Raw genomic sequence first — 13,767 nt, 5'->3', positions numbered from 1 at the left:
CAGAATATAATGAGATAAGATGCACAGTAAGACTCAGAAATATTTTATTAGAATTATATTGGGAGAATGACCATCGATTAAAATGAAAGCAATTTAGAAACATTTTTAAATACAAAGAGCAGTCAGAATCCCCCAGCTCTTACAGGAAGAAGCTCAGATTATTACTTAAATTCAATTACAGCTGTAGTTTCTATGAGAAAGGAAAGATGAATCAGAATGCAGGGAAAGTCTAGAGAGTGGAGCCCAAAGCATTGGCAATGGAGAAGCACTTTCAGGGAGTGTAGTAATTTGTTCTTGCATAGCTATAAAGAAATACCTGAAACTGGGTAATTTATTTTAAAAAAAGAGGTTTAATTGGCTCATGGTTCTCCAGGCAGTAGAGAAAGCATGGCTGGGGAGGCCTCAAATAACTTTTAATTATAGTGGAAGGGGAAGCTATCATGAGAGCAGTAAGGAGGAAATCTGCCTCCATGATCCAATCATCTCCCATAATATATATTATGCATTCCTGGGGGTAGGTCTATAGATGGCTGCTCTGGGAGTGTCTGTCTTATGCGGTTGAGATAAGGACTGTAATAGGCCCTAGTCTCCTGCAGTAGCCTCAGGCTTACTAGGATTGAGAAATTCCAGCCTGGTAAATTCTAGTCAGACCAGTTCTCTGCTCTCAAACCCTGTTTCCCGTTAAGATGTTTATCAAAACAATACGTGCACAGCGGGACACAGACCCTCATCAGTTATTCTAATTTTGTCTTTGCCTTGTGATCTTTTATTGCCCATAGTTGAGACAATTCCAAAACCCAGGTTCCAGATGTGTTTTGAGACCTAGCTATCTTGGTTTAATGAGTAGTTTCAAGGATCTATTCTGTTTGCTACTCACATTGTTCATGAAATTTTTTCATGAATAAACTGTCATGGGGTATATCTTATTTAAAATTTAAAATTACAACCAGTGATCAAACAACAATTATTAATATATTGATCTCATTCTGTGGACTTCATTGCAAGAAGGTGATAGATACATTAACAATTGATCACACATTTTATTTCTTTTAGTTCATTTTTCACATTTGTGATAATATTTAACACTTTGCATATAACTAATAATTTATTCTTTTTTTGAATGTGGAAATGGGACTAAGGTGCTTAAAACTGAATGAATCAATGTCTGTTCTGTTCACACAGATGTTAAACATATTGGGCAACTATTTCATTATTTTTCATCCCTACTGTTATATAAAATTGTGTGTGTATATATGTGTGTGCGCTTAGATAGATACTATACTCCTAGTGATTTTCTAACTTTCTCCAGTTTGCTGACATTTTCTGAATGTTTAAAAATTTGTATAAATGATATTGCACTATAAATCATATTATGTTTCTTTTTTTACTCATCATTTTGTTTTTGAGATTTCTTCATGTTTCTGTATGTAAGTTTAACTCAGAATTTCTGGCAGCTTACCCCAAACAATGCTGCAATGAGCAATCAGTCACATGTTTCCTGATGGAGTAGAGTAAAACTTTAACAGAAATACGTACCCAAGGCCACGATTCATGGTAGTGAAATATATGTGGGATGACCATACACCCCGATTTGAGTGGAAGGGTCATGTCCACTCCCACTTTTCGTTATTGTTTTAGTCTTCTCAGGCTACCATAACAAAATATGGCTTAAACAGCAGAAATTTATTTTCTAACAGTTTTGAAGATTGCGAAGTCCAAGATCAAGGAGCTACCAGTGTTGGTTTCTGGTCTACTCTTGGGCTAGAGAACGCCACCTTCTCACTGTGTGCTTATGTGACCTCGTCTTTGGGGCATGCATTGAGAGAGTGGGATGTGCTCTGTTGTCTTTTCTTATGAGGACGCAAATCCTACTGAATCAGAATGCCACCTGTCTGACCTCATTTAACCTTAATTACCTCTTTAGAGGCTTCCTCTTCGAATTAAATCACACTGTGAAGTAGGGCTTGAACATATACATTTTGGGAAGACACAAACACTCAGTCTGTAACAGCTATTATTTTTTATTATTCTTACTTTTTTCCCTCTAAAAAAGTGTTTTGGGTTTGATGACAAGTTATATGATCCCTTCAGGTGTATGCATACTTAAATTCTCTAAGTCATGTTAGACTCTCTCTAAATAGACAATCGGATCTTATACTCCTATCAAAAGTGCTTGATGCTCTTAGGACTTCTTATCTGATTTTCTAGGTTTGCCATTCTTGTAGGTTATAACAGGCATATTTAGAAATAAACCTTATGTCTGTTAATTTATAGGATAGACCTTTCTGACAATTTACATTTAAGACAATTTACATTTAGAGCTGAGTGGTAAAGACTGTAGTAGTTCTAAGAGTTAGTCTTCTCAGGTATTAACATGAACCCTCCATGTACTAAGTTGCTAATATACTGCACTCAGCATCTAATAAATGAGATCTATTACCATGGTGTAAAACAGAAGAAAACTGTTTCAGTGGAACCAATATCTTGCAACTGTGTATTTTGAGCAAAGTACTGTCTATAAGTCTGTGATTTTGTACCCATAATGAGGGATATTAACATTACCTGGTAGAGAGTGTTAAATGAAGTCATGTAGGGGAGTGCTGATGGGTTACATTGTAGGTTGTCCATAAATGTGGGTTCTCTAATCTCTGCCTGGAACATCATTTATTGACTGCAGGAGAATGAACGACAACCTTTAACACTTCGCTTCTGGGTATTAGTTCTCTGATCTTCATTTCCAGATTGCTTTTCCTTCCTTGCTAAGAAATTTTTAGTTTTCTGCCTTTGAAAAATATAGTTTTGATTCATGTTTGTTTTCTTCAATCCCAAGGCAACTTGAGGGCTTTAAATCACGTACAGCTGGGGACTGAGTATATGGTAAAGGCGACAGCTGCACTGACTGCTCTGGAGCTAAGCTGCTCCTGGGGCTGAACCCTGCCCTCAGACTCAGAGTTAAATGTCTCCTTTGCTATTGGGATAATCAGATGGATCAAACTTTCTTTTACACTTACTGTCAAAAAGACATAGCTTTCTGGTAAACCAGATACCCTTAGTGGTGAAATGAACTGCGTCTCCGGAGGAGTGGACATCAGGAAAGAACAATAGGAGCTGGAAGAAAATGAGAAGGTGGAGGGGTGGCCAGTGTGAAGGGTTTCCTCAGGTGCTGTCTGTCACGTGCATGTGAAGCTGTGCAAGGACCTCTGCAAAATGCCTCTGCCCACCTGACATCTGGGACCTGGCAAGATTATCAGTGAAGTCTTACCGTCTCTGCCAAGTGCCTTTCAGCAATCTTAAAAACAAATTTCTCCTATCGATTTTCATCTTAGTAAAGGGCCTTTGAAATGACAATGCACAGCTGAAAACTGTGCTAGAGTTTTCATATTGCTAGAGATGAATGATCAGTTTTAGGAAAACAACGGTTGCTTCCTTATAAATCTGTGCAAGCAATCAAATCTAATAATACGGGGCATTAATGGAGATTGGTTTCAAAAAAGTAACAGCTTCGCTTGCCTTAGCTTACCCAATCTATGTTTAGGATCTGCCACATTGACCATACCCACGATTCAACCTTCTGACATAAACCATTTGTCAGCTTCTGAAAACCCAACAATATAGAAAAAATGATGGTTATTTCCAAGAACATGTACATTTGAAGTTTTTTGTTACTATTTATGCCAGAATGAAACACATATGTAACTTTCCTTGTTTCTTCCTCCATGTACATTCCTGGGTTTTGCAATTTTGAGTAAATAACCACAGAAGAACTTAAAAAACTGCCATGGTTTTAACAGCTTTGCTCTTTTTTCTTTAACCTGATTCAGTTTGTTTGTTGGAACTGATTTATTTGAATTGGTGAGTTTTATTGATTTTTTCATGCCTGATTTAATTCAATCAAATTGCCTTGTTCCAAGTTGTGCAAATGAGTTTTATTTTCTAACCCAATTAGGAAAAGCTTATAGGATGTTCATGTAAGAACTGGAGAATAGCCAATTTGTTTTCTACTAACTGAAGCCAGTAATACATACATATATATATATAGAATCCTCATGGCACAATCCCCAGTGGTACAAAACCTGTGCCTAAAATATCTCTGAATTAATGATATTTTTGGGGAATGGTGAATCATAAAAAATGACTAGTTCAAGTTACATGCATTATAGGATTTACTCTATTGTAGGAGCTAGACATCAGAGTAGTGACTCAAGATGTAAGAGTCAGCAAGTCTAATCCTCATCACCATAAAGTCAGTCCTAACATTTTCAGTGCTTCCAAAGGCACAACCTGGATGAAAAGTCTTTTCCACTTCCTACCACCCCGTAGTCCATGCACATTTCACAATGTCAACTTTACCTTGATCGTGCTCATAGAAAATGTCAGGAATTACAATGCTAGTGGAAAACCCCATTAAGATAAAATCTATTTCTGCATCCTATATATGTGGTTTTGTCTGGAGATTACAAAAGAGCCTGTCTTTGCTTAATGTCAAATGTTTCAAAAAATATTTTTCAGATATTTTGGTACATCTTTATTGCTGGGCAAAATAACGACTTACCAAACTTGTCCTGATTCATAAGAAAATTTTTAGTTATGAAATAAATATGTTTCATCAAAATGATTTTACTGGATTTTGTGTGAAGACATACTCAGAGTAAATCAGTGAATTACATAGAAGCATATTGGGTATAATTGTTTTTCTTTAAATGAACAGATCTCTATTACTGTATAATATATCTTCTATTTCATTCTCAAAATGAAAGTACTCAGAAAGAATTTTATATACCTATCATTGGTATAAATGTTAAATATATATATCTGTATCACATTGATTTAAGCATCCCTTAAAAACTTATTGAGCACTTTTAATCAACTGGAAAATGCCAGGGGATTAAATTGTATATTTCACTAGTAACTGCAGTGATTTCTCACGAGGTCCTGAAAATCTCTAAATAATAGCCAAGATAAATTTAAGATAGAAGGTAAAATGCCTTGCATAAATAATACATTCTTAATACTTTTGTATGAGTCATTTGAAATAAAGTGTGTGCAATGGTATTGTTCTCTGATGTAACTGCCTTACTTTGTATTAAACTAAAAATTAAATCAAACTATACTGCAATTAACATATCTAAGTCAAATTTCCTGACTGTCATACAGCTCTACATTACCAACTTGAAATATATATGTAAAGATAGTCTCCCTTTCTTTAACTAAATATTAATGTATCAATGAATTTCATTGAAATTATTTTCTTAATTGGTGTAAGGTTTATTGACTAAATAAAAAATTCCATTGATATATTTTGGTGCATACAAACTGTATCATACGGATCTCTGCCCATTTGCTTGCTTTCTGATTGGCACCATTCTTTTTCTTTGAGTATATTTTCTCTTGACTAGTTGTAACTTTTTATTTCTGAAACAAATTTGTTATTGTCTTTGTTCTGTTTCCTGAGTTGTCACTTTTCCCCTGTATTTTAAAACATTGATTTTCCTTCTTAGTTTTTGAATTTTTGATTCCAAGTGGTTTGTAATATCCTCAAACCCATGCTTGCATATATTTAATTCAATGTGAAATGTTGTCGTCTCTCTCTGTATCTGTCCATCTCCTGGTTCATGCTTGCTTTTTTAGTGAGACTTTTCCTCAGTTATGAGTTAATTTTTCTTCTCTGATGTTTTTTGAAATAACTCTTTAGAGATCTACTAATTATTTTCTTATTTATTATTATGAAATTGAATCATTTTACATGATTTCCAGTATCGTAGTATCCTCTTCTGTCAAAAAATAAACAGATTTATTTTATGTTTGTTGATGAAGGGCAAGATTTTGGGTTCTTCAAATGTTTTGGTTTTCTTTTGTTTTCAGGCTGCAGAGTTTCCCTCTGGGCTTCTTTTTCCTTTCACCATTCTGTTTTCCTTTTGCCAGTCCCCTACCCAAGCCCCAAATGTTGTGGTGCAAAGATCTTTCGTTCAAAACACAAGCATGGATAAGTCCCTTTTCTGTGTCCTTGCCCTGATTTACCAGGATGCCTTTGTATTATTCTCAGACTTAGGATGATTTAGTATTTATAGCAGTAATTTGAGATCAATTTTGGATAGCATTGCTAGCCCCCTTCTTCTCATTTACCTGCAGTGCTTTTTCTTGATCTGACTTTGTTCGCTGCAAAGTGATGGGCCAATGCCAGTTGAACAGGAACATGAGAGATTATGGATTAGAAATGGTTTTATTCCTTTTTTTTACTTAGGGTTGTTTGGTATGTACACATGCTATGTCTTCAAATTATTCTTAGGACATGAGCTTTGTGTCATTTAATTTTGTTCCTTGCCATTTTGTGTTCATGGAGAAGAAAACGTTGGGAGATGAGGACCTAGGCAGTAGACACTCTTGTCTTCCTAGTAAAATTAACTTAAATGGTCTGCTTCTATGGACATTTAGGTGTTTCCCATGGCACAATAGACTCTGACACCATAACTATTGCATGCATGTGAGTATATCTATATAATTAATTTCTGGAAATAAAACTGTTGGCTCAAAGTATCTAAATTTGTAACTTTTATAGATACAGGTTGAGCATCCTTAATCCTCAAATTTGAAATGCTTCAAAATCTGAGAGCATTTTTGAGCATCAACATGGTGCCACAAGTGCAAAATTCCAGACTTGACCTCATGTGACAGATTACAGACAAAATGCAGGCACACAACACACAGGTTATTCAATGTCCCCAAAGGAAAAAGACCCTACCAGCCCCCTTCATCTGATACATATATTTTCCAAATGCCTTACAAAGGATAATTTTAAAAAATCTGTTTCCTACACAAAATTTTTTAAAATATCATATAAAATTACCTTCAGGCTATCTGTATAAGGTGTGTATGAAACAAGAATAAATGTTTTTGTTTAGGCTTAGGTCCCATCCCTAAGCTATCTCACTACATATATGCAAATATTGCAAACCCCAAAAATATTCTAAATTTGAAACACTTCTGATCCCAAGCAGTTTGGATAAGAGATGCTCACCCTGTGTTGCCTAATTGCCTCTTATTGCCAATGGGACAATATACATTTCTACTTGGAAAATATGAGAATATCTATTTTCACCCCTTGCCAATGTACTATGACATTTTGAAACATTTCTCAGCCTGATATTTGAAAGATGGTATTTCAGTACAAATATTTTGTGCATTTCTCTTGTGAGTGAAATTGAACATCTTTTCATATGATTAAGGGCCATTTTTGTTTCTGTGGAATGCCTGTTGATAAATAGTATTCTTAAAATGTTTAGTTTAAGCATTTGTCAGTGTATAGAGAGAGAACTTCAGTACATTGAGTTTTTAACCATCAACTTTGATCAACTCTGCTATTATTTCTCAAAGTTGTAGATAGAGTCTTTAGAAGGTCTCTATTGATATCTTTAAATAATGTCATTTTTGCTTATGTTTTGTTTTACTTCTATATCTTAAATTTTTGTTTACTCTTCTTCTCTTATCACACTGTAAGGATCTCCAGCAACATAATTAATGGAGGTGATAATATAATTCTTTCATCTTTGTCTTATTATCAACTTTAAAGGAAAGATTTTCAGTGTTTTGGTATTAAACATGAAATTTATTCTATTTTTTATAGAAAACTCCTTAGCAGCTTCAAGATTTTCCTTCTGTGCATACTTTGTTAAGGGATTTTGCCATAAGTGATACAGATCCTTAATGCTTCTTCTGCACCTGTTATAATAACTAAATGATTTTTCTTCTTTGATCTTTTATTGTGGTAAATTATATTATTTTCTTACTATTAGTCATTAGGCACAATGGCTACTTGGGAGGCTGGGACAGGAAGGGCATGTTAGCCCAGGAGTTCAAGGCCAGCCTGTGTAACATTAGAAGAGTACCATCACCAAATAAATAAATACATAAATACACAGTTACATTCACTGAAAGAAATACCATTTTATAAATAATTATAAAATATATAAATGCATAATTTTAATAAGAATTATAAAATTATTTATAATGTTAAATAATCTGTAAATGATCCACTTATAAATAAAACCTTATTGAAAACAAAGTATTAAAATAAATGGAGATATACTGTGTTGACTAATATTTATATGCTATTAATTTGCTACAAAATGATTACTTCAATGCAGTCCCAATTAATATTCCAACATGGATTCATGTGTGAGTATACGTGTTTGTGTGTGTATGTGTGATAATTGACCAGCTTATTTCAAAAGTGTGTAAACAAAGAAAGCATGCTGATTATTCAAAAAAATCATATAGCAGAATTATCAAGTTGGAGGAGTTACACTGCTAAACATCAAAACTCTCTGTAAAGCTACAATAATTAAGACAGTGTGGGACTGCCACAGGGATACACAAATTGACCAGTGGAACAGAAGAGTTCTAAAAGAGACCCAGGACAGGGGCAGTGGCTCACACCTATAATGCCAGCACGCTGGGAGGCTAATGGGAGGATCGCTTGAGCCCAGGAGTTCAAAACCAGGCTGGGCAAAACAATGAGACCTTGTTTCTACACTTAAAAAAAATTAATAAATAAATTAAAAGAGACCATACATATTTTTAAACCAGATTTGCAACAAATGCATCACTGCAATTCATGAGGAAGAATATAATCTTTCCAATAAATTATATTGGGTCAACTCAGTATCTGTATGGAAAAACTAAACTTCACCCCAACTGATAACATACATAAAAATATGAATTAAAAATGTATCATATCAGGAGATCTTGTAGCATGAGAGTGGGAGGTGCCTCACTGAAGTGTTCCCCTATGAAGCTGGTTACAATTGTAAACATAATAATTATTTAAAGCCTCTAGAAATAGTCCAAAAGAGTAGAAATAGCCCCAAAGCAGCAAATAAAAAAAAAATATCTATTCAAGATAATCTTCGAAAATTCAGTAAGAAAACCTAGAGCCTGTGGTATTTGAATCAGGACTTCACCCTTCCCCCCACCTTCTAGCTCAGCAACGTGGAGACTCCACTCCCAAGAACACAGAACTTCTTTCCTCACCAGTGCAGGAGTCATAGGCTCTCGGCCCCTAACAATTTGCTAAAAATCACTGACATGAGGTACGTTGACTAATAAGAGATAAAGAATACACATTTATTTAACATGTATACACAGGAGCCTTCAGAATGAAGACCCAAACTCCCAATGAGTTACAGAAACATGCATACTAGCCACAAGAAAGAATGCAGATTCAAAAAATGGCCAGAAACAGGTAAATGAGGTTTAGTGGCAACACAGGTTAAAAGAGAGAGAAAGGCAGAAGCTTGTATAGCAAAGGTGGCCTTGTTAGGTAGATATAGCCTTCTTTAGAGATGGTTAATGTTTCTTTTCAGATTTTTAAAAGTGTCAGACTCTCTATCTCTCCTGGATCTGGGGAAAGGCGTAGAAAGTGGAGGAGTTATGGCTACGCTAATGGAGATCCTCTACTGATGCAGATTTTCTCCACTGAAGACAGCTTTGCAAGGCCACTTCTGCCAGGATGACCGACTGGCAGCCATTTTAAAATATGTCAAAGAAATATATTTTAGGGTAAAATATTTTAATTTCCTTCACTAGATTCCAGTCAGATAACTTCTTTCCTGGGAAAAGTAGGACATCAGCTTTTCTTATTTCTACTCTCAGCTACCTATTGCAGAGGCTAAGTCCTGAATGACTGCAGTTGAGAAGTGGAGACTTCCTTCTTTTGCCTAACCCACACTCATGGAATGGAGACTCTACCTCTTGCATGGCAGGCTGAGAATACTAGGGTCCTGCTAGTTGGTCCCATGTTAGGAGAGATAAGCCTAGAGGATCTTAGGCTGCTTGCCTGACTTCATTGAGTGTGCAGCATCTAGAGCACAGATTTCACTCTGAGAAAAGTGTGCCACTGTCCCCACTCCCAGTTCTATAGCCCTGGTTCAGAAATTTTGCCTATGGGAGAAACAGATCTTAAAACATAGTTCCCAATCTCTTCCTAAAAGAACTGTATTTGCAACAGAGCATAAGTAAACTCTAAACTAAACGCATCTTAAGAACAGTGGATACATACATGGTGAAAGGCAATTGGAGAGATAGTTAAGATAAAGGCTAAATGATAGGCAAACAAATTTTGGGGGAAAAATGGGAAATAAGACCGCTGAGAGGAGTCCTCCTGGGGTCAGAACAAATATTAGACTCAGAAACTACTTCTTCAAAGGGGCCAAAAGTTGATTGGTTTACTTTGTAGAACAATTTATGTCCTAGAATGTTGTTGAAAACAATAGAGCAATCAGTTGGCAGTTAGTAGAGTTTAACAGCTGAATGTGGTCGAGAAAGAGATGAAAGTAATACCAAAATTACTACCATAGTTGGCTATGGGCATATTCAAACTTGTACCTCTCTGAGGAGAAATGTCAGCGTCTTTACACTGTGTGCTGGGGTTGGGAATAAGAGAGAAAACAAACTTCACTAAAATAATCCAGATATTCACTAAACAAATAAACAATCAAATAACAATAATACACCCAGAGGAAGGGCAACGGTAAAATATGCTATTAAAGATGTCCAACTTCAAAGAATAACAACAAAATGAGACATGTCACTCAGCAGGAAAGTATGACCCAGATATGGGTGAGGGAAGGGGGACAAAAAGCCAATAGAAGCTAATTATGAGAGCAATCGAATGTCAGATTTTTCAGAAAAAGATTTGAAGTAGTTTTTATAAACGTATTCATAGAACTAAAGAAAACCATGATTGAAGTGAAAGAAGGTATGATGACAATGTCACTTCAAGTAGAAAATGTCAACAAAGAGAAATTATAAAAAGGAACCAAATGGAAATTCTGGAGTCAAACAAATAAAATAACTAAAACAAATAATTAACTAGAGGGGTTTGTATTAGTTTGTTAGGACTTGAATAACAAAATACCACAAACTGGGTGGTTTAAACAACAGAAGTTTACTGTTCACAGTTTTGGAGGCTAAAAGTCTGAAATTAGGTGTTGGCAGCATTGGGGTTTTTCTGAGTGCTGGGAAGGAAACATGATTTTGATTTCCCTAACTCTGGTTCTTTGCTAGCAATATTTAGCATTACTTGTAATTGTGGGACCTCAACCTCCACTTTCATCTTCACCTGGTGTTCTCCTTATGTGTGTGTCTTTCTTAGTGTACATGTTTTCTTTTTTTGTAAGGTCACCAGTCATATCGGATTAAGTCAACCCTAATGAGCATATTTTAATTTAATTACTTTGAATACCTTGTCTTGAAATAAGCCCACATTCTGAGGTTGTAGGGGTTAGAAATTAAACATATATTTTGGAGGAACACAATTCAATCCATAAGAGAGCTCGGTAGTAGATTTGAACTAAAAGAAGAAAGAATAAGTGAACTTGAAGATACATTGATAGATTGATCAAGATTATGAAAGCTGAAGAGCAAAGAGAAAGAAATAAAGAAAAATGAACAGAGCCTCAGACAAATGTGAAAAACCATTGTGTACACCAACGTATGCATAATGGAAATCACAGCATTAGTGGGGAGAAAGAATGGAGAAAAATCTATTCAAATAAATAATAGCTGGTAACTTTCCAAATGTATTAAAAAAACAACTATAAACAAACACAGGAAGTGAAACAAATTCCAATTAGGACAAATGTGAAGAGATCCAAAACCAGAAACATCATAATAAAAGAGCTGACTGTCAAAGATTAGGAGAAAATCTTGAAAACAACAGGAGAAAATGATTCATCACTTACAAAATAACCTGATAAGATTAATACATGATTTATCTGCAGAGACAATAGAGATGAGAAGGCAATGAAATAATACATTCAAATGCTCAAAGAGCATTTGTTTGTTGTTTTTTTTCTTAAATTTCAATAGGTTTTTGTGGAACACGTGATGTTTAGTTACACGACTAAGTTCTTTAGTGGTGATTTCTGAGATTTTGGTGCACCTATCATCTGAGCGGTGTACACTGTATCCACTGTAACTGCAGAAGTAATTATTATAAGAATATAATATTGGGCTTGTAACATTAAGACATGTAATATGTGTTTTATAAAACCCTAAAGGGGAGAAAATGAAATAGAATTATATAAAAGTAGTACCTTTATCAACCACAGAAATTAAGGTAGTATAAATCTTAAGGTGATCTGATAAGATAAATATAGTAAAACCAAGAGGAATCAATAAAAGATAACTTACAATAAAAATGATTAAATAAATTGAAATGCTACATAAGAAAATGCTCACTTACTGCAAAAGAAAGCAGTAAAGGAGGAACAGAGGAACATTAAAATCATAGCTAAATAGAAAACAAAAAATGGCAGTTTCAATTATATCAACAATAACATTAAATATTAGAAACATTTATACACAAATATTCATAGCAACATTATTTGTAGTAACCTAAAGATGCAAAAAACCTAAATCTCCATCAATTGATGAATAGACAAACAAATGTAGTATATCCGTATAATGGAATATTATTCAGGCATTAAGCAGAGTGAGATACTGATACATACTCTTTTTTTAAAATATGAGTGAACCTTAAAAACATTATGCTAAGTCAAAGAAGCCAGTCAAAAAGACCACATGTGATGTGAATCAATTCATGCGAGTAGTTCAGATTAGGGAAATCTTTAAAGAGAGATAAAGTAAGTGGTGGGGAATTGGAGAATGGGGGATGAAACCTATATAGTATGGAATTATTTTTAGATGATGTAAAATTGTTCCTATTTCTCCACATCCTCTCCAGCACCTGTTGTTTCCTGACTTTTTAGTGATTGCCATTCTAACTGGTGTGAGATGGTATCTCATTGTGGTTTTGATTTGCATTTCTCTGATGGCCAGTGATGATGAGCATTTTTTCATGTGTCTGTTGGCTGTATGAATGTCTTCTTTTGAGAAATGTCTGTTCATATCCTTTGCCCACTTTTTGATGGGGTTGTTTGTTTTTTTCTTGTAAATTTGTTTGAGTTCTTTGTAGGTTCTGGATATTAGCCCTTTGTCAGATGAGTAGATTACAAAAATTTTCTCCCATTCTGTAGGTTGCCTGTTCACTCTGATGGTAGTTTCTTTTGCTGTGCAGAAGCTCTTTAGTTTAATGGAAAACAGTACACACACACATACACACACACACATATGTACATTTCAAAAAGATGCATATACAGTCCCTTTCATATGAAGTTTGAAAGTATGAAAAGGATTACTATATATTGATTATAGATTCATGCACATGTAGTAAATATATTAAAAATATGAGAAAAATTCTAAATTATTATACTGTTTACCTCTTTGAAGGAGGAGGGAGCATTCAGTTAGGGATGTGGATTAAAGAAATTTCATATGAAACATGCCATTTCTCAGATCACTACAATAATCATATACTTGAGTATTACAGACATGAAGGCCAGTGAATCAGTTAAGCAAAAAATATTTACTTGTTGATTTTTCTACTTATGCAAAGCCCATATTACATTTTTATAATGTGTTGAGATTTCAAACTATAACTACAGAGGAAATTTTAAAGAAAAGTATTACTGGCTTATAAAACCATGAGTATAGTGTAGAAACATCCACGCATTACTTATTCTTTTTTTTTTTTTAATTTTTTTATTTTGAGACAGGGTCTGTCTCTGTCACCCAGGCTGGAGTGCAGTGGCAGAATCACTGCTCACTTTATCCCCAACCTCCTGGATTCAAACGATCCTTCCACTTCAGTCTTCTTACTGGGCTAATATTCTTACTGTGAGGCTAATCCAGATGGCTACCAATATTGCC

Source organism: Piliocolobus tephrosceles, chromosome 18 (genome assembly GCF_002776525.5).
Source record: "Piliocolobus tephrosceles isolate RC106 chromosome 18, ASM277652v3, whole genome shotgun sequence".
In the NCBI taxonomy this organism is placed as follows: Eukaryota; Metazoa; Chordata; class Mammalia; order Primates; family Cercopithecidae; genus Piliocolobus; species Piliocolobus tephrosceles.
Note: the sequence above shows the minus strand (reverse complement) of the source record.